Raw genomic sequence first — 19,017 nt, 5'->3', positions numbered from 1 at the left:
TACTCCTGGTTCAGGCTTGATAAGCTTGGGGCTTAGAGCTTGTCTTAATTGGTGATGGAAAACTGTGTTCTGTTCCTCCTGGGACTGTATGTGCCTTAGTCACAGACGCCAATTAAAAGCTTTGTTGGAGAACTAGAGGAATGCACAGCACAGGGACAGGCCCGGAAGCCCCGTTCACATCCCACATGGGTGAATAAGCCTCTATGGCCTGCCAAGCCTCACATCAGTAGGTCATGTGCATCAGCATACTGGATCGACACAAGCTGCAGAAAAATTCTGAGGTCAGCATTTTCTGGAGCCAGCCCTTTTCATTCCAGCTGATAAGGATTTGAACATGTTCATTAGCCTTGCTGATCCCAGTCCTTCTAAATGACAAACATATTATAATTATTTTTAAAGGCAAGTAACATTATCTAGTGTACAGTCCATATTTGATAATTTTTCTATAAATGATTATCATTGACCCTTGTATATCCCTCCTGTGATCATCCGGGGTCAAGTAGAGGTTAATGTTCTGGCAAACCACTTACAATCCAGAGGAGCAACTGTTTTGGTAAGGATTACAGCCATTGTAAACCGCTGATGAGGGTTTGAAACGGTAATTCATAATTAAGAAAATAAAAAGACTCAGCGTCTGTGCTCTGATCATGCAGCTAACAACAGACTCCACCTCAGCCTAAACACAGAATGAAACCCAGTCAAGGGATGGGTTTATTTTTGTAATAATTTGTTTTAATATTTAATCTAAAATAACATGGTGAGGCCTCAGAAATAACTTTGGGTATTGAGTGTTGAAAGAATATTCATTCCTTTTTTTATATGAATCCTTTGTTTTTATTTCAACTGTGTCTTATTACTAAGTTGTTGCTTCCAAAGAGAGTTTTGGAGTAAAATATCACAAAATTATTACATGTTAAACAGAAACTATAAAAACTTCCAACAGTGTATATTTTGAAATATGTCATATCTAGATAGGATTCAAAAGTTAAGATTCTCTTTAGTCCACTAATTATTTTGCTTGGCGATGTGTTCTTTGGCATGTCATAAGAATCACGTGTGGACAAAGCAGACTGAGGAATAGTTACGGCAATAAAAGTTGAATACAGTTCCTTTCATGTCTGTGGACTTGCTCAGACGCTACAGTGAAGGAAGGAGAACAGGCAAGCATCCTGAGAATTAAGCAACTTTGATTTTTATGATTTGTCACAAAGCTGCTCAGAGGCTATGAGATTTGTTGGGAAAATTTCTCAAGGTAGTAGAAAAATCACAGAATTCTATGGTCAGAAAGGGCTTTGGGATTTTCATTATAACCTTTAAAGACTTCCCACTATTTCAGAAAATATTATTCGTTCCTCTGCAGCACACTCCCCACAAATTTTTCAAACTAGGATGTAGCCCCTCCCCATCACATTATCCTCCACACACCGGGCTGTGGTTGAGTTTATTGTGTTAGTTCAAAAGAATGCAACTCCTCAGCAGTTATACAGCAAAACATTCAAGGGCACATTAATGATTTTCAAGTTGATTTTTGGATAGACTACATTTCTACAAAAGCTGGCAAGAAAATTTTGCATGGAGCATATGATTTGTGAAATTCTTAGGCTTTTTTTTTTTAATGTCAAAAGGTCAAAGTAGGACTCCTTGTTCTGAAATTTTTTTCTCAATAAAATTTGAAAACCTTCCCACTACAAATACTCAGAAATAACAGATAAACAGACATCATTCTTTTCTCAGTAAATGCATTACTGAGCTTGCAAAAAAAAAAAAAAAAAAAAAGAGAGAGAGAGAGCGAGAGAGAGAGAAAAAGCAAGCAAAAAGAAAGAGAATGCCAGGTGTAAGATCTGTGGATCTGAAAAGCAGTGTGGTAAGGGCACAGATAGTGGTCTGCATCAGTGAAATTTACAGAGCCCAGTAACCTAGTCAGTCCTAAAAGAAATCAACCCTGAATATTCACTGGAAGGACTGATTTTGAAGCTGAAATTCCAATACTTTGTCCACCTAATGCAAAGAGCCAACTCATTGGAAAAGACCCTGATTCTGGGAAAGATGGAAAGCAGGAGAAGGAGGCAACAGAGGATGAGATGGTTGGATGGCATCACTGACTCAATGGACATGACTTTGAGCAACTCCCTAAGATAGTGAAGGAAAGGAAGACTGGTGGGCTGCAGTCCATGGAGTCATAAACAGTCGGACGCAACTGAGCGACTGAACAATAGTAACCCAGAAGGTTGGGTTTAAATTCCTATGTAAGGGTATGGACAGGTGATGCAGTCCCAGCAACTGGACACAATAATGCCTGTCTGATCTCTACCAAGCAAATGGGAAAAGACAGTGTCAGAATTTATAATCAGGGTTGTATGTGTGGTCCAGGAATATCTGAGTCAAGAAATTAGCCTAAGGATTAATCCTAGGACACCAAATAAAAATGTCCCTGAAAGAGACACTCTGGTTACACATTTCTATACAGTATTCCCTACTAATAATGAATTCATTGTCCTAAATCACACATCGCATGAAGAGACAATCCATCAGAAGATCAAACCATCAGGCACAACAAATAGAAGACCCTGAATTCTAAAACTTTTGGATAAGTGAACAAAATAACAGACTATTTCATATAAATTTTAAACAACTAACACTAAATAAAATACAAACCATATGGAAAGAAAGACATAGTATTAAAATAACGGTAGGTAGACTATCTAGAAATGAAAACTACAGCAATGGAATGAGAAATTCAATGGAGAGGTAAAATAGCTCTTTAGACACAAGTGAAGGAATTTCCTGATGGTCCAGTAGTAGGAGCCGGTGCTTTCACTGCTGAGGGCCCAAGTTCAATCCCTGGGTATGAAAGATATGTTTAAAGAAGCAACTCAGAATGTAGCAAAGAGAGAGAAAGGGATAAATATAAAGTTGAGACAGCATAAATTGAACAAAAAAAATTCAACATGTCTAATATGAATTTCAGACAGTGAACAGAAATACTAAAGCATCAAGATTCCAAGATATATGCCTGTATATGTCCCAGAATTGACAAAATGTATGATTCCTACGGGTTAGGAAGAAATCAAGATAAAGAAAAGATAAATTCATGAGATGTATTGCAGTGACACAGCAAAACTACAAAGTCAATAGAGATCTTAAGAGCAACCGGTGAGGAAAGATAAATTATACCAAGGAAAACCAAAAAAAAGGTAAAATGTGTATGACATCACATCATACAGAAACATAAATTCTAGACAGATTCAAGACCTCATTGGGAAAAAATATAACCATAAAACTTTTTGAAGATAGAAAAATAGCTTTACAAAATCATGTAGGAAAATATTTACAATTTCTCATCATACAACCCATAAAGGAAAATATCGACAGATTGAACCATACTTAAATTTTTAAACTACTACATACGATAATAACACAAATAAGTGAAAAGACAAGTTATTGACCAGGGCAGCTATTTGCCAGTTATATGTCCCCTCTCACAATTACTGTCCAGAAAGTAAAGAAAGTGCCTACAAATCAATAATAAAAGATAATTAAAGAGAAAAAATAGGTAAAATATACCACACATAGTTCTCAATGGAAGGCACTAGAATGCTCAATAACACTATATAAACATACTCAGCTTCACCAGTAATTAGAAAGTTCTTGCACCCAAGAGATTAGCAAAACCAAATGTCTGATAATACCCAGGGTTGGAAAAGACATGGGGAAACAGAAATGCTGAGTCAGTGGTTCTTAACCCTAGTTATACATTAGAGTCACTGAGAGAACTTGGAAGAAAATATCAGTCTTGTCTCTTATCCCCAGAGATTCTGATTTAATGGGTCTGAAGTGGAACTTAGGCATTGGTGATTTTAAAATACTGGCTAGGTGATTCTTTCTGTGGCCAGAGTTCAGAACTACTGCTCAACACTATTGGTGGTCAAATAAACAAGCAGAGTTTGGAGAAGAGTTTAACAATCTCTAGGAAGATGTGTCTCCCTAGGACCTGACAATTCAACTTCGAGGTTGAACTCTTATTTGAGAAATTCTAGCTGAAGTGTAAGAAGATATGTGTAAAGACCATAGCTGTACTATTTAGATATCAAAACTTCTGAGAGAGTACAAATATGCCTCAGTAAGAAAATAGATAAATCAACTTTGGATTATTTATGTAAAGTGATAGTATCCTGCAGCTATAACAAAATCAACTAGATATCTACATCAACATGGATATATCTCCAAAACAACTTTGAATAAAAATAAAGAATATATAAATATAAAAGACAACACTTTATATATTTTAAATTTCGAACACAAAATAACAGTATAACCACAAATACATATTAGATATGACCTCAAATATATATACATCCATGTCTGGAACTGAAAGCCCACCCTCCACACACATATACTAACACACACATACATAACAATACTAAAGTATCAGTTCAGTTCAGTTCAGTCGCTCAGTCGTGTCTGACTCTTTGTGACCCCATGAATCGCAGCACGCCAGGCCTCCCTGTCCATCACCAACTCCTGGAGTTCACTCAGACTCACGTCCATCGAGTCCGTGATGCCATCCAGCCATCTCATCCTCGGTCGTCCCCTTCTCCTCCTGCCCCCAATCCCTCCCATCATCAGAGTCTTTTCCAATGAGTCAACTCTTTGCATCAGGTGGCCAAAGTATTGGAGTTCCAGCTTTAATATCAGTCCTTCCAAAGAACATCCAGGACTGATCTCCTTTAGAATGGACTGGTTGGATCTCCTTGCAGTCCAAGGGACTCTCAAGAGTCTTCCCCAACACCACAGTTCAAAAGCATCAATTCTTCTGTGCTCAGCTTCCTTCGCAGTCCAACTCTCACATCCACACATGACTACTGGAAAAACCATAGCCTTGTCTAGACAGACCTTAGTCGGCAAAGTCATGTCTCTGCTTTTGAATATGCTATCTAGGTTGGTCATAACTTTCCTTCCAAGGAGTAAGCGTCTTTTAATTTCATGGCTGCAATCACCATCTGCAGTGATTTTGGAGCCCGGAAAAATAAAGCCTGACACTGTTTCCACTGTTTCCCCATCTATTTCCCATGAAGTGATGGGGCCATGGTCTTAGTTTTCTGAATGTTGAGCTTTAAGCCAATTTTTTCACTCTCCTCTTTCACTTTCATCAAGAGGCTTTTAGTTCCTCTTCACTTTCTGCCATAAGGGTGGTGTCATCTGCATATCTGAGGTTATTGATATTTCTCCTGGCAATCTTGATTCCAGCTTGTGTTTCTTCCAGCCCAGCGTTTCTCATGATGTACTCTGCATAAAAGTTAAGCAGGGTAACAGTATACAGCCTTGATGTACTCCTTTTCCTATTTGGAACCAGTCTGTTTTTTCATGTCCAGTTCTAACTGTTAGCTAATTAGTGACCTGTAAATCATTTTTTGATTTCAGTTTCCTCATACATACTGTGAAGGAGTTGGATAAGATGATTCAAAATCTACCCTAGTTTCAAATTTCAGCAATTCTCAAGTTGTGAAAGGATAGTATTTCTGAATTCAATTCTTCTCTCTCCTTATCAAATATACACACTCACCTTATAGCAATACATTTGTTCCCAAATGCAGTCATGGATTATCCCAGAAAGCAATGCCCTAAGCGGTAGTCAATAAACAATCGATTACATCAAAGATGTAATCAAGGCAGCAAATTAGCTTAAAATGTTTCCATGACCCAGAAACAATACAAAAAGAAAAAAAAAAGTGTTAAGTCCCCATAGACTTCCATTTCCTAATTTATAAATGCATTATTTCTTCACTCATTTATTCTTGATTATTTCATATGTCATTTGTCCTGAATCATCACCTATAAACCAGCTTCTTCCAATTTGTTATACGTAATAAAATTTTTATAACAGTAGGCATCAATAGCAAATTTACTGAAAATATACGCTTTATGATTGGAAAAAAAAACCTGAGCCTTCTCCTCCATACTCTCTACCTTCTGGTAGTTTGAAAGATGGTTCTAAGGGTCTAATTTGCTCTCAGTGAAAATCCAGCCCGACATGAACAGTTAAACACACTTGCTCATGAATGTGCTATTTTCTCCCCAGGAATTTGTTGCCTTTAGCCAACAGTTTAATTATCCCCATAACCCTGCAGAAAGTGAAGGACAGAAAAGCATGGTGTGAGGTGCAGTCACACTTTACAGACAGGCTAAGGCAGAGCACAGAGAAACGAAATCCATTTCCAATACAAGTCCTAACGCTCACTGCTGGAGTCCCAATTTCTCCCCCACTCCAACCCGGGCCACTGCCTATGCTCTCTCAGAAATGTTATCCACAAATGAAGTCATACAGAAAGGAGCCTGGACAACCCGTAAGCTTGGTCATTAGGTGAATGAAAGAAACAAAGACAACAAAGAGAAAGAAGACAGGATACTAGTTGATGGGAACTTTTCTTGAATCTTTGTTGTTCCTCCTCCATTGAACCTCCTCTACTGAACTTTTTTGTTTCTCCTCCATTGTGAAGGAGGCGCTCTGCACTACATGCATTACAGGTAAGGCAGCAAAAATTTAATGTCCTATGTGACATAGAATATTTAGCAACACCTGGCAAAAGAAGGCACTCAACACGTGTTAGATGTCATCATCGTCATCACCTGCTAGTAGCACAGGGCAAAGCACTTCAGATTTGTCCAACTATGAGTTTATAAAGAGCAGCCCAAGGCAAAGGAAACTTTCTACAGAGGAAAATCTCCACGCTTGCAGAGATGACCTGATGACCTGATGGCTTCTGAAACGCAGCAATGTAATTTCCAGGCTTTCCTGGTGGCTCAGCAGTAAAGAATCTGCCTGCCAATGCAGGAGACGCAGGTTCCATCTCTGGGTGGGGAAGATCCCTTGGGGGAGGAAATGGCAACCCACTCCAGAATTCTTTCCTAGGAAATCCCATAAACAGAGAGGAACCTGGTGTGCTACAGTCTATGGGGTCGCCAAGAGTCGGACATGACTTAGTAACTAAAGCAATAACGACAACAAATGTAATTTCCATTATTGAGGGAGAGAAATTATAGAGGTCCACTCTCACTTAGCAGGTAGATAATAGCACGCTTAAATAAGGCAAAATCTTTTTCTTAACTGGTGAAGGACGAGTGTGACAAGTAGGAAAGCTCATATTCTTCATGGCTCTCTTTTGTAAGGGTTAAGTCCCCGAACTGCCCTCACTGATGGGTAGCCAGCCTCTATAACCAGGGCAATTAGGGCAACACTATGCCCCATAAAAGAAGCGCAAATCTTTAGGCACAATTAAATCAGGAAGCAAGTAATTCCTCTAAAAGTAACAGTTTTCCAGGAAAGCAAAGACCAGACTCTCACGTGGCTGCATCTTTCTCAGGTCCCAGCTCACCCCACACTTTTGGGGCCATCCAAGATTACACCATTACCACTAACACTCTCAAAAGTGGGCCACAGATTCCTGTTGCTCTCAAGAGGACTTAACCCTTGGACTACATTTAACTGCTACACAACATGTAGGGAAAAGTTTAAAAGCTATCTATGGAACTGAAATAACATCTTCTCCTAAGGGAAATAACAGATGGCTTGGCAGATAATGATCTTTAACTGACAGGCTACTCAGTAATGAGGCCAGTGCCAGGAGCACTTGGCTTTGGAAACGAGTGATGAACTGGAATCATGCTTCTTAGAGGACAAGGCAGACCGTCTCTACAGACGAGGGGAAGTTGGAGGGAGGAAGGAATGCAACACCCTTCATTCATGGAAGGGGCTTTCACTTTTATCTTTCTTTTGAAAACATCATTTCAGACCAGCTGGTGTACAGAGAACTGTGGCCTGGATGATGGCTTTAGGGGTGGCAGTGGGGGAACCACGGTGCAGAGAAAGCGCAGCTCATTCTGATTGTTCATTCTCGTCCAAAGATCAACCAGACACGGCCTGACTTTGAAAGCAGCCAGTTCTTTGTTTACTATTGCTGCGGAGGTAGCCATCCTCCCGTAAACTGATGGCAGATTCCACATCAGGAGGGGAGGGCAGGGGTGGGGAGGTGAAGGGGATTAGGAATCGGGAGGGAAACAGGACATCTTGACCACGTTTAGTTTCCTCCCCAGTGACAACCTGATCCTGCTAGATCAGCTTGACAGCTCTTGACTCCTGGAATCCGGAGGAGGCAACAATACGTGCGCAGCTGGAGTTCAGTCTAATAGTGTAATCAAGATAATATCTGCTGAAATATTTTAATGTTTCAATGCCCTTTTGCCATTAAGATTTTTTTCCCCACATTTGCTACATGATTTCATCATATTTTCAAAAGAAAGTTCACAAGAGTCAGAGCTGTAATGATTTTCACCATGGAGATTTACAGGACCTGCAGCAAATCTCTCTAAATATTCTAGAGAAGTCCACAAAGGCTGATTTGCCTGTCAGGGCAACCATGCTCTTTTCAGAGGACATTTCTTACTGGCTTCTTTTTCAATCTAAAATAGAACCTACATTACTAGAGGAAATGAGGCAAAAGATACTCACTTGAGACACTAATGAAATTAAGTGATTCTTGGCATAAAAGCATAAACATTGCTATAAATACCTGCTACCTGCTAAACAATGTTAAGAGCAGAACATTTCATATCTCATTTTGTAATTAATTTATGAGCTAGCAAATCATTTTATTTATATTTAGAATCCAATTGTTCATTGAGATTACAATATGCAAAGAAGATGCTTATTAGGGGATTAAAAAGGAAGAGAAGAAAACAATAAAGACAAAGTACTTACTTGCCTGTGATATTTTAAAAATAATCCCGAATTTCAAACGTCTTTTTCTGTTTAAGAGCAAAGACTAACCTGAGCTATAATCCTTTGGTCCTCAGGGTAAACTCCATTCCTCCATAGGACAAATCTTTGAGAAATCTTCTTTTGATATTTATTTCTCCCTGTATCCAAGCTCTACTAGGAAGCAGTCAAAAGCAAAAGACTGTCCTTACAAAATAAAATGAAATGAAAAAAGGCCACGAAGTCCAGAATGTAAGCAGCAAAGGAGAAATAAAACTTCTCCCAAACTAATATCTAATTCAGAAGAGTAACTGCTCTCCTATCTCCGTCTGTGGGCGTCCTCTTGTGTTCCTGTTAGCATTTCTCATCATCCAGCCAGTGCTGTTTTACAGCAACGCGAGGATGTTTGTAGAGAAATGAACTCATTCTCTGAAGCTCCTTGTAGTAAAGGGAAACATATGGAGGGTTTCCTGCTGAGGCTTCCCTACCGAGGCACAAATTCGAGGGGGTGTGGAATTTACTTGTTAAGGCTCTCTGTTTTCTAGACTCAGCAGTATCTGCTCAGCAATGAGCCCACATGGGCTGCTGCTGCTGCTCTGCAGAGAACTCTGTGATTCTGCAATACCCACCCCCCCACCCCCGAGAGGACCTGGAGGAAGAGGGTCAAGAGAATGCTAGTGCCCCACCCGTCAGTCCCTGTTTCAACCACATCTGACCTCCAGGACAGGTAAACACACACGAGGACATTCTGCTGGACGTTCCATTGGAACACAGGCTTCTTCCCCCACCCCACCCTTTTTCCCCTCCTGCCCCTTCATCTTCACCTCTTGATTTCTTTCTTCCTTTTTAAAATAATTGATTTGGCTGCTCTGGGTCTTAGTTGCAGCATGTGGGATCTAGCTCCTTAACCAGGGATCGAACCCAGGCCCCCTGCACTGGGAGTTCCGAATCTTAACCACCAGTTTTAGGGCAAGTTCCTCACCTTCTGATTTCTTATCTGAGATAAACAGTTTCCAAGCCCCTGTACTTTGTGATCACATTCCTGAAATTAATTTAAAATGTTACCAATGCTTCCTTTCCCCTTCCACCCGTCTTCATTTGAAAGTATACTTCTTATAGCATAAGGAACTATAATTCAATATAGTTAAACTATATGAAATACTATAAACTATAATGAAAAAGAATGTGTATATATATATATATATATCTGAGTCACTTTGCTGTGCAACAGTAATTAATACATTGTAATTCAACTATATTTCAATTAAAAAAAGAAAGTATACTTCTAAGGACAGCACATCTCAGAGTAAGTTCTGAAGATACCCGGTGGGTTCAGGAATATTAAATTGCACATTTGATGAATGTAGCAGTCTAGTAAGCCACTCATCATTACAGAGCCCTGCCCATTCACCCCACAGATTAATACTCTTTAGTTTGAAAAACAAAACCAGAAACAGCGAATATTTCAAAACTGCCCTCTAAAACCACTATTTGTGGGTGACAGTGAGGTCACTAGTGGCCATCAGAGGAGTTTTACCCTATTAATCTAGCAGTTCCTTTGACAAAGCATCAACTAGGTATTAATCTCGATTATCCTAATTATTCACTCGAACTCCATATCCAGCTTTTATGTTACAAACTGGTGTTAAACCTTCTCTAAAAATAAGTTCCACATGATCTTTCTGTGTCAACGTGTTTGCGGAAGAACTTATTTTGTGGAAGCAAATGTTTCCACAAGACTGGCTGAGTGCCAGCATGAATGATTAAAGGAGGTGAAGCTGGGAAGACAGAATGAGGTGTGCAAGCTGTATGTAAAGCTATGGGCTATCTGTGTGTTGGGACAAAGAAAATCTTTGTGGACTTAAGAGAGAAATTTTTAAAATTATCTGGAAGTATATTCTGTATAAGGGATCCACAAACTAGGGCTCAGGGGCTGAATCAGGCCCTCTGCCAGTGTTTATAAATAAAGTTTTATTGGAACATTTGTTCCCATACAGTCTATGGCTACTTCCCTGCTACAGTGGCAGAGCTCAGTAGTTATGACAGAGACCATGCAGTCCACAAAACCTAAAAGATTAATGTCTGGCCCTTTACACAAAACATGTGAAGATCCATCTTCCTTATGATAAAGGGTCTCTAACCTTCAGTGGTCCCTAACCTTTTAGGCACCAGAGACTGGTTTTGTTGAAGACGGTTTTTCCACTGACAGTGGGGAAATGGTTTCAGGATGATTCAAGACCATTACATTTATTGTGCACTTTATTTCTATTATTATTACATCGGCTCCAGCTCAGATCATCAGGCATTAATCCCAGAGGTTGGGGACCCCTGCACTAGATAACTATGAATATTTAGGCTTTTTTTTTCCCTGAGTTGTGTAGTCAGAGGTATCATTATAATTGTAATTAAGGAGTGTCCTTAAATGTTCTCCCACTCCTCCCAGAGTAGATGTGGCAGGAGGGTTTCTCAGGGGTCTGGGGTAGATGTGGAACCCCGTGCTTCTGGGGAACAAATAGATCAGACCATATACGGGGGTGTAGGATGACAGAGTCAGAGGCAGAATCCGGACGTCATCAAGAAGGGAAGCCAGAGGAGCAGGGCTTTGAGAAGCACCATAAAGCCATAAGTTGGGGGTGGGGGATAATGAAGATTAATCACAAGTCAGGATGTGCGATAGGAAGTGGCTGGAGCAAGCTGTCAGGACTAAGACCTTGAGGAAAATAAGGACGTTGGATACCTTCTTTCCTGTGGCCTGGTGGAAGGGTGACTCAGTTGTCCCAGTATGGACTTTACCAGTGTTAAAATGGGAACCTGCATCCGGAACCTCCTCAGCCCCAAGGAATCCAGAGTTGTCTGCCCTGATCTGGGGCTGGGCAGGAAGCTGGGAAATCCACCTGAGAGGAAAATCCTCAAGGACAGTAGCTGAGCTGTTTCAGCACTTAGTACCCATATGTTTGGGGAGCTTGGATAAGAAGCAGGGAACTATTCTGGTGCTACTGAGGCCACCCGGAGTCACCAGAGAAGGACAGGGCTTCCGTTCCCAGGGAGCAAGTGATTTTACTGTGAGAATGCTCACCTTGTGAACAGGAAGAGAATAACCTCAACACAAGAGGTCATCTGTGCTATTGGACAGTTGTCAGCCTGGCCTTTTCACCCTGAAGCCAGTCTGCATTTTTTCCAGAACAGCTGACTTGCATGATTTGATTATTGCCTGTCACTCTGAACTCTGCTTCACTTTTCCCAAACCCTCCAGTGATCCCAAATTTTGCTCAGGTTTTGTTTTGTTTATATATATTTACTTGGCTGTCCAGGTCTTAGTTGCAGCACATGGGATCTAGTCCTCTGACGAGGGACTGAACCCAGGTGCCCTGCGTTGGGAGTGTGGAGTCTTGGCCACTGGACCACCAGGGAAGTCCTCTTGCTCAGGTTTTAGGCATAGTGCCCTCTCCCTAAATAAGGAACACAGATCCACCTTTGTAGACCCTGTGAATGTAGCTATTTTTTTCCCTCATCCATCTGTCAGTAAGTCAGCCCAGTAACAAATATTTCTGGAGCTGTAACTAAGTGACAGACACTGCGCTGAGCTTGGGGTGAAGGACGGAATCAGAGAGGCAGAGTCTCCGGCTTCATGGAGAGGAAAGGGAAGCCCAGAGCATATAAACAGGATAATTTCAGATTGTGACGTGTTTAGGGAGAAGCACAGGCTTCAGAGTAACGGTGAGGCGGGTGGGGACTCTGTCCTAGGTAGGGTGGTCCCGAGATAATCTTTCTGAGAAGGTGAGGTGTTAGCCGAATGCCAGAAGCTGAGAAGGATTGTGGGGTCCAGGTAACTATAAGAGCTGTAAGTTCAAAGACAGAGGTCAGAAGGAACTTGGCCTGTCCCCCAAAAAGACACCAGGGCAGCATAGGGGCCAAGTAGGGGTGAGTTAGAAACAGGCAATGATCAGACGGTGTGTGGTCTTGTAGGGATGATAAGGAGGTTTGGACTTTTTCCAAGGGCAGGCCAAAAACTACGGGGAGGATTGAAGCAGGGGAATGTCTACAACTGATTTATGTTTTCAAAAGGATTTCCCTAACCCTGCTGTGGTGGAGGGACTGGAGGGAGTTAAGAGTGAAAGTGAGATCAGCTGAGAGATGGTGTTGGCTGGGATAAAATGGTACCAGTGGCAGTTTTCAAGGGAAGAGGATGGCTTTGAGGTGTATTTTGGAATATGGCAACTCTGCCCCCAAAAATGGTCACCTGAAAAAATCATCTCATTTGGTTGTTCAGGTGTTAACTCTTCATTTCCACCCACTTGGGAGTGAGCAGGAACCTCATCTTCCTTCGTCACCCTGGCACCTCCCAGGACCCAACGTGTGTCATTCTGTCAGCTGTGTGTCAGGCGTTGTGAGTGAAAAGCTATAACAGGGCAGGGCAGGCCTCAAAATAACACAGGGTGAAGACACTGCTCTGCAAAAGGCATTTTTGCTTCCGGAGTTTGCACATTTGGTCAGATAAGCAGAGTGCTCTCAGAATCTTTCCTAGCTCCTTCTAGAGTGTTGCTTCAGAGAAAAGCCCGCATCACTGGAAAGGACACTTTGCTCAGATGCTCTTGCAGGCAGGGTTCTGTGGGCTTCCACGCTCTCACAGATGTGGATTTGGTCCTGATGTAAGAGAGGACGAGCAACCGTCCAGGATGCATCCGCTCTGCAGGTGTGATTAGCAGGCCAGTATGGCGACAGCTGGGGCCAGCGCTGTGACTGGAGCTGTCACACAGACCCACGTCTAGATGGTCCCTTACTTGGCCTAACTTGGTCGCTGTCTTGATTCTTGATAATTCTGAACTAGGGGCCTGCATTTGCATTTTGCACTGAGCCATACAAATCACGTAGCCGGTCCCACCAACAGTTCTGGGGTCAGCTTCTTCCATTCTGGAGGGAGCCGGGACTCTGTGTTCCCAGAGCTCTAGGTGTGGTGACAGGCTACAGCAGTCTGGAAGCTTCCCCCTGGGGCCACAGTCCAGGAGTTACTGACTGGGATAGCAGTTCCGGGGTCCTCATCTTTCTCGTTGTGACTGAGGGAGGCCAGGTCTGCTACAGGGGCTTATTTCAGAATCCAGTTTCAAAATTTTATTTATTTTTAATTGGAGGATAACTGCTTTGCCACACTATGCTGGTTTCTGCCATACATCAACATAAATCAGCCATAGGTATACATGTATCCCTTCCCTCTTGAACCTCCCTCTCACCTCCCACACCATACCGCCCCTCTAAGTTGCAGGAACCATTTTTTGAGGCCAAGCTTTGGTCCTGATCCTCTGGCCCTCTAACGATTTTCTGAGCAAAATTCCTTGTCTGTTTAAAATAGAGTGGATTCCATTATCTTCCGTCGTGCACATCTCTCATGAAGGACACACTTGGAGGAAAAGCCTGGCTTCTGAAAAGGCTTTCTCAATATTTTATCAGACTTTGCACTGTTGAGGTGGTTGAATTTAGTGATTACACTGAGAGTCCATGTTCTGGATGTGCCGTTTCTTTCTTTTTCTTTCTTTCTTTCTTTCTTTCTTTAGAAAGAAGAAACGGCTTTGTTTGGGCTTTGTTGTGGCATGAAAGCTTAGTTGCCCTGCAGCATGTGAGATCTTAGTTCCCAGCACTAGGGAAGACCCTAGTGCTGTTTCTCAGGCAGAGAACCTGAGTTGCTGTTTGGTAGGGATGGATGTGGACACATCCCTTTATTTGTGAGTGAAAGTCGCTCAATCGTGTCCAACTCTTTGTGACCCCATGGACTATACAGTCCATGGAATTCTCCAGGCCAGAATACTGGAGTGGGTAGCCTATCCCTTTTCCAGGGGATCTTCCCAACCCAGGAATCAAACCAAGGTCTCCTGCATTGCAGGCAGATTCTTTACCAGCTGAGCTACCAGGGAAGCCCCTTAATTGTGAAGATGCATTTTCTTCCTGATTGGTAGGGCTGCAGTCCATGGGGTCACTAAGAGTCGGACACGACTGAGCGACTTCACTTTCACTTTTCACTTTCATACATTGGAGAAGGAAATGGCAGCCCACTCCAGTGTTCTTGCCTGGAGAATCCCGGGGACGGGGGAGCCTGGTGGGCTGCCGTCTATGGGGTCGCACAGAGTTGGACACGACTGAAGTGACTTAGCAGCAGCAGCAGACTGCTGATTCCCTCTGGGGGACCTGGAAACATACCTGTCTATAGTCTCACTGGGATGACCTATTTCTAAGCAAGGTCACATTCTGAGGTTCTGGGAGAACGTGTATTTTGTGGGGTCTGTAATCGACTCACTCCACCAGGGTTCAGATTGCAGCCTAAGGAACAAAATAAGGGGATCACTGCACAGGAGTCAACCATCTTGCCCTCATGACTGTTCCTGGCCAACTGAACCAAACAGCTACAGACACGTGAGGTAAGAAAGACTCACAGGTGAGCACACTGGTGTGGCAGGAAGGGAAAGATATATAGTTTGTTTTGCCTTCAGACATATCCTACCACTCACAGAAGAGGTACCTACTCTGCTTACATAGTAATACCTTGCTTCCTTCCAATGCATTTATTGTCAGAAAATCTTAACGTTACAGGGAAATGTCCACAACTGACCCCAAAGAAACCCTCAGAACTATCATGTCCCTTGTCTGAATTTTTTTCTCTGCAAATGTACCCCTTCAACTTTGTTCTGCATGGGGGAAATTTTTGCAGAACCATCAGCAAAATACCAGTGTGTGTGAAACAGAGCAGGGCTCCTGTGGTCCTTGCCTCCCACATCCTCAGCCTGCTTTTTGTCTGTGGAAAACTGTTAGCCAAATGATAAGTTTAATCAGAGACATGACAACACATGGAAACAAAGGAAAACAGTCAAAGGAGACCAGATAATAAAAAGGTACTCATTAAGGACGACGGGCTCCTCTGGTGGCTCAGTCAGTAAAGAATACGCCTGCAGTGCAGGAGACTGCTTCCAACACGGGAGACTTGGGTTCGCTCTTTGGGTCGGGAAGAGCTGGAGAAGGAAAGGGCAACCCATTCCAGTATTCTTGCCTGGGAAATCCCACAGACAGAGGAGCCTGGCAGGCTACAGTCCATGGGGTCACAAGAGTTGGACATGACTTAGCAACTAAACTACCACCACCAATAAGCATAGTCAAGGACCTTCAGTTCCTTCTCAGGGCTATGAATAATATTCTGAGTCATATCCCATGAGCTGGTTTGTAGATACTGAAACCCCCACCAGGTGGATGAAGTTAACTACATGATGAGTAGATTGTACTCATGACATAAGCTGCCACAGTTCCAAGAACTGGCCTCAAAGAAATGGAAACTGACTGTGGAACTGAAGATTAACTGTACCTAAAACAGCCAAGACGACCCTAGGCAGACCACTGAAGACCAACTCAAGATGACTGTCAGAGTTGACTGTGCTGTTTTGCATGTAGCCCCCTCTGTCTGTCTATAAAATCTGTTCCCCACTGATTGTCTGTGGGAGGCTTTTGGACAGCTGTTTTTCCTCCCCCGCCCCTTTTACAGCAGTTGCAGCATCCAAAATGTAACAAACTTTCCTTTTCACCAACCTGACCTCTTTATTGGCTTTTTGAGCAGTGAGCAGCTGGACCCCCACCTTTGGGTAACATATGTGCAGAAGAGAAAAATGTTAGGCACAGTCATTGAAACTAATGTCACCTCACCCATGAACAGTGTGATGACATTTTGCATTTCCAAATCAAAAAACAATTTAAGCTATTTTAGATGCTTTGTTTCCCTACTTCAATGAGATCTAATTCTCTAAAGTTGAGGAAGCAAGTATTTTCCCCCAAAATGAATACCTAAAATGACACTACAAAATATTGCCTTAGGATGGAGATTTTTTTTTTAAAAGGGCACAGCAGAGAAGATTGCATTACTGAACTAGACAAAAAGCTATTCCATCAGCACGCCTTTATTGTTTTCCACTGTACACATCTTGGCATGAAAGAATTACATTTATCAGGCAGCACTGAAGCTATTTATTCCCTTCTTATTCCATTAATTAAACTATGATACAATCACTTGAGTTACCCATAACCAATATTTGGAAGATTAATATAGGATGCTATTCTTTTGCTCATATTTGGCCTCTGCATGGTAATGAGACAGCAATAAAGTTTATGTTCCCATAACATGTAAGAACTGTATTCTGCACCAAATAGCTAACATCAAAAATAACTACGGGTATAAACAAACTACAATACAATCATTCTTGGCATACATTAATGTGTCACTAAAAATGTTAATATAATGCCCATTGTAGCTACAAAAATCTGAATATTTAAGTTTAAATAATGCATAAAGATATAAGTATTAAAAATACATCTGAAAAAAATTTGAAAATATGTTTTGGTATGCACTTTGAGGAAACTAAACATTGCACTGTTCTAACCTATTTGTCCCCCAATAATTTAAAATTCAAATTTAAAATGCAGAAACATTACTGGTGTAATAGGCACTTAAAACCTATGCCATTTTGCCATTTGGTAGGTAACATTTCACATTTATTTTGAATGATTTCTCATAATACTTTTTCAACAAAGGTTTATAATCTATTTGCTTTAGGTGGAGCCACAGGAAGACAGGAAAAAAGCTATTGGTCAGGACTTTACATAAATATGCCCCAATCTATATGTATTTTTCTTCTCCAGACGCATAATTACATACTTTCATTTCACTGATGTCAAACTTAAATTTGCATGTTTTTATTGCCCAATCATAGCAATCATTAATAATGAACACAAACTCTTTTGGAAAATGAATCTCCCTGTTTTTTTTGTTGTTGTTCCCTGAGGGCAATGAATAAAATCACTGATTATCCTACTTTACATGTGAAGAAAGGAGAACTCTGAAAATCTGTGCTGATGGTTGACTTTCCTATGATGGTTGACTTTCCTATGATGGATACAAATCCACAACTAGTCCATCTTCATATGAAGACAGAGATTAATTGATTTACCAGTTTTGAGAAGGAAAATAATAAACCACAATTCTCTAGTAAAAACTCAAGTCTGTAAGACTATCTGAAAGTTCTGTTCTCAACCACAGTCAAATGTACTTGATGGGCATGGAAAAAATGATGACTGAAAAAAACACATAAGTTGTCAGCTACAATCAAATGGACTTTTTATTTCAATTACCCCCAATTCCAAATCATTCTTAAAGCAAACCTTCTATTGCTCTAAACTCTCTTATCATTGCTTGATCTTTTACCATTTTCTCTTTATTCCTGGAACAAGCATTCCATTCATCCTTTAACTTTTAAGCCTTTTTCCCTCTCCTTTTCAACATTCTTCATCTACCCCTGAACATCCATTTGGAGTTCTGTTCATTTCAGATCCCCTTTAGCTTACTTTCCACTCCATCACCCAATTTCCATCTATTTGCTTTTTGGCTGGTTTCCTCAGCACATAGAGAATTATCGACAGAAAATGGGAATCCAGAGACCAGAAAGCTGTGGATCAATGTAAATACTGCTCAGTACTATACCCAGTGAACTCATGTGTGTTTCAAAATAAAGACTGCAGTTCAACTGAAAAGTTAATGAACTCAACTAGCTACACAAAGCAGTTGTCACAATGAAAAATTAAAAAGGCAACTGGAAAGGCAGGCAAAAGAGTTGGTACCTTTCTTTCCATTGTGACATTACATAATTTAAACATCCGTAGAGACATTTGTGTTTTATTTATTTACTTTGTTTTATTCATAGTGCTGATTCTGTTTCTCTGATCTCTTTTTCTTTATTCCATTTACTATATTTTTAAATTGGAGTTTAATTGTTTTATAATACTGTGTTACTTTCTGCTATTCAACAAAGCCATTTCTCTGATGTTTAAGGAAAAGAGTGATGAATATAGTAAAAAATAAAGCTATAGCCAATGTTGTGAGCTCTTTCCTTTTTCAAATCTCCCCCATCATTCATTGGTAGATGTTACCTGGATTTCTATCTACTTTTTAACCTAGGGGACATGTTTAGATCTTGGCAATTTAAGTTGACTTATCCAGGACAAATTAGTAAATGTCAATAACTTCTTTTTGAAAGTTCAAATATATTCTGTCTATTGCATTCTCTTTGCCCATTTATTTTATCTTTCCATAAAAAAGCAATTGAGTTAGTAAAAAAAAACCATGATTTCTCATTTTTTTTTAACCTTTAGTTGGCTTAAAGGGTTCTTTTCTCTTAATGTTTGTTGAACTCTTTCACAGTGGATTTAAGCTAGGCTTTCTGGGCAGTAAATTCTAAGATGTA

General features: G+C 41.0%; 1 protein-coding gene across 13 annotated transcripts in view; it reads right to left on the bottom strand.

Annotated features, from left to right (window-relative positions):
- Positions 1 to 19,017, bottom strand: part of KIAA1217 (KIAA1217 ortholog) — an 815,860-nt gene that overhangs the window by 423,604 nt on the left and 373,239 nt on the right. The gene's annotated exons all lie outside the window — the stretch shown is intronic.

This window comes from Ovis aries, chromosome 13 (genome assembly GCF_016772045.2).
Source record: "Ovis aries strain OAR_USU_Benz2616 breed Rambouillet chromosome 13, ARS-UI_Ramb_v3.0, whole genome shotgun sequence".
NCBI classification, from domain to species: Eukaryota; Metazoa; Chordata; class Mammalia; order Artiodactyla; family Bovidae; genus Ovis; species Ovis aries.
Note: the sequence above shows the minus strand (reverse complement) of the source record. Positions and strands in the feature narration are given on the sequence as shown.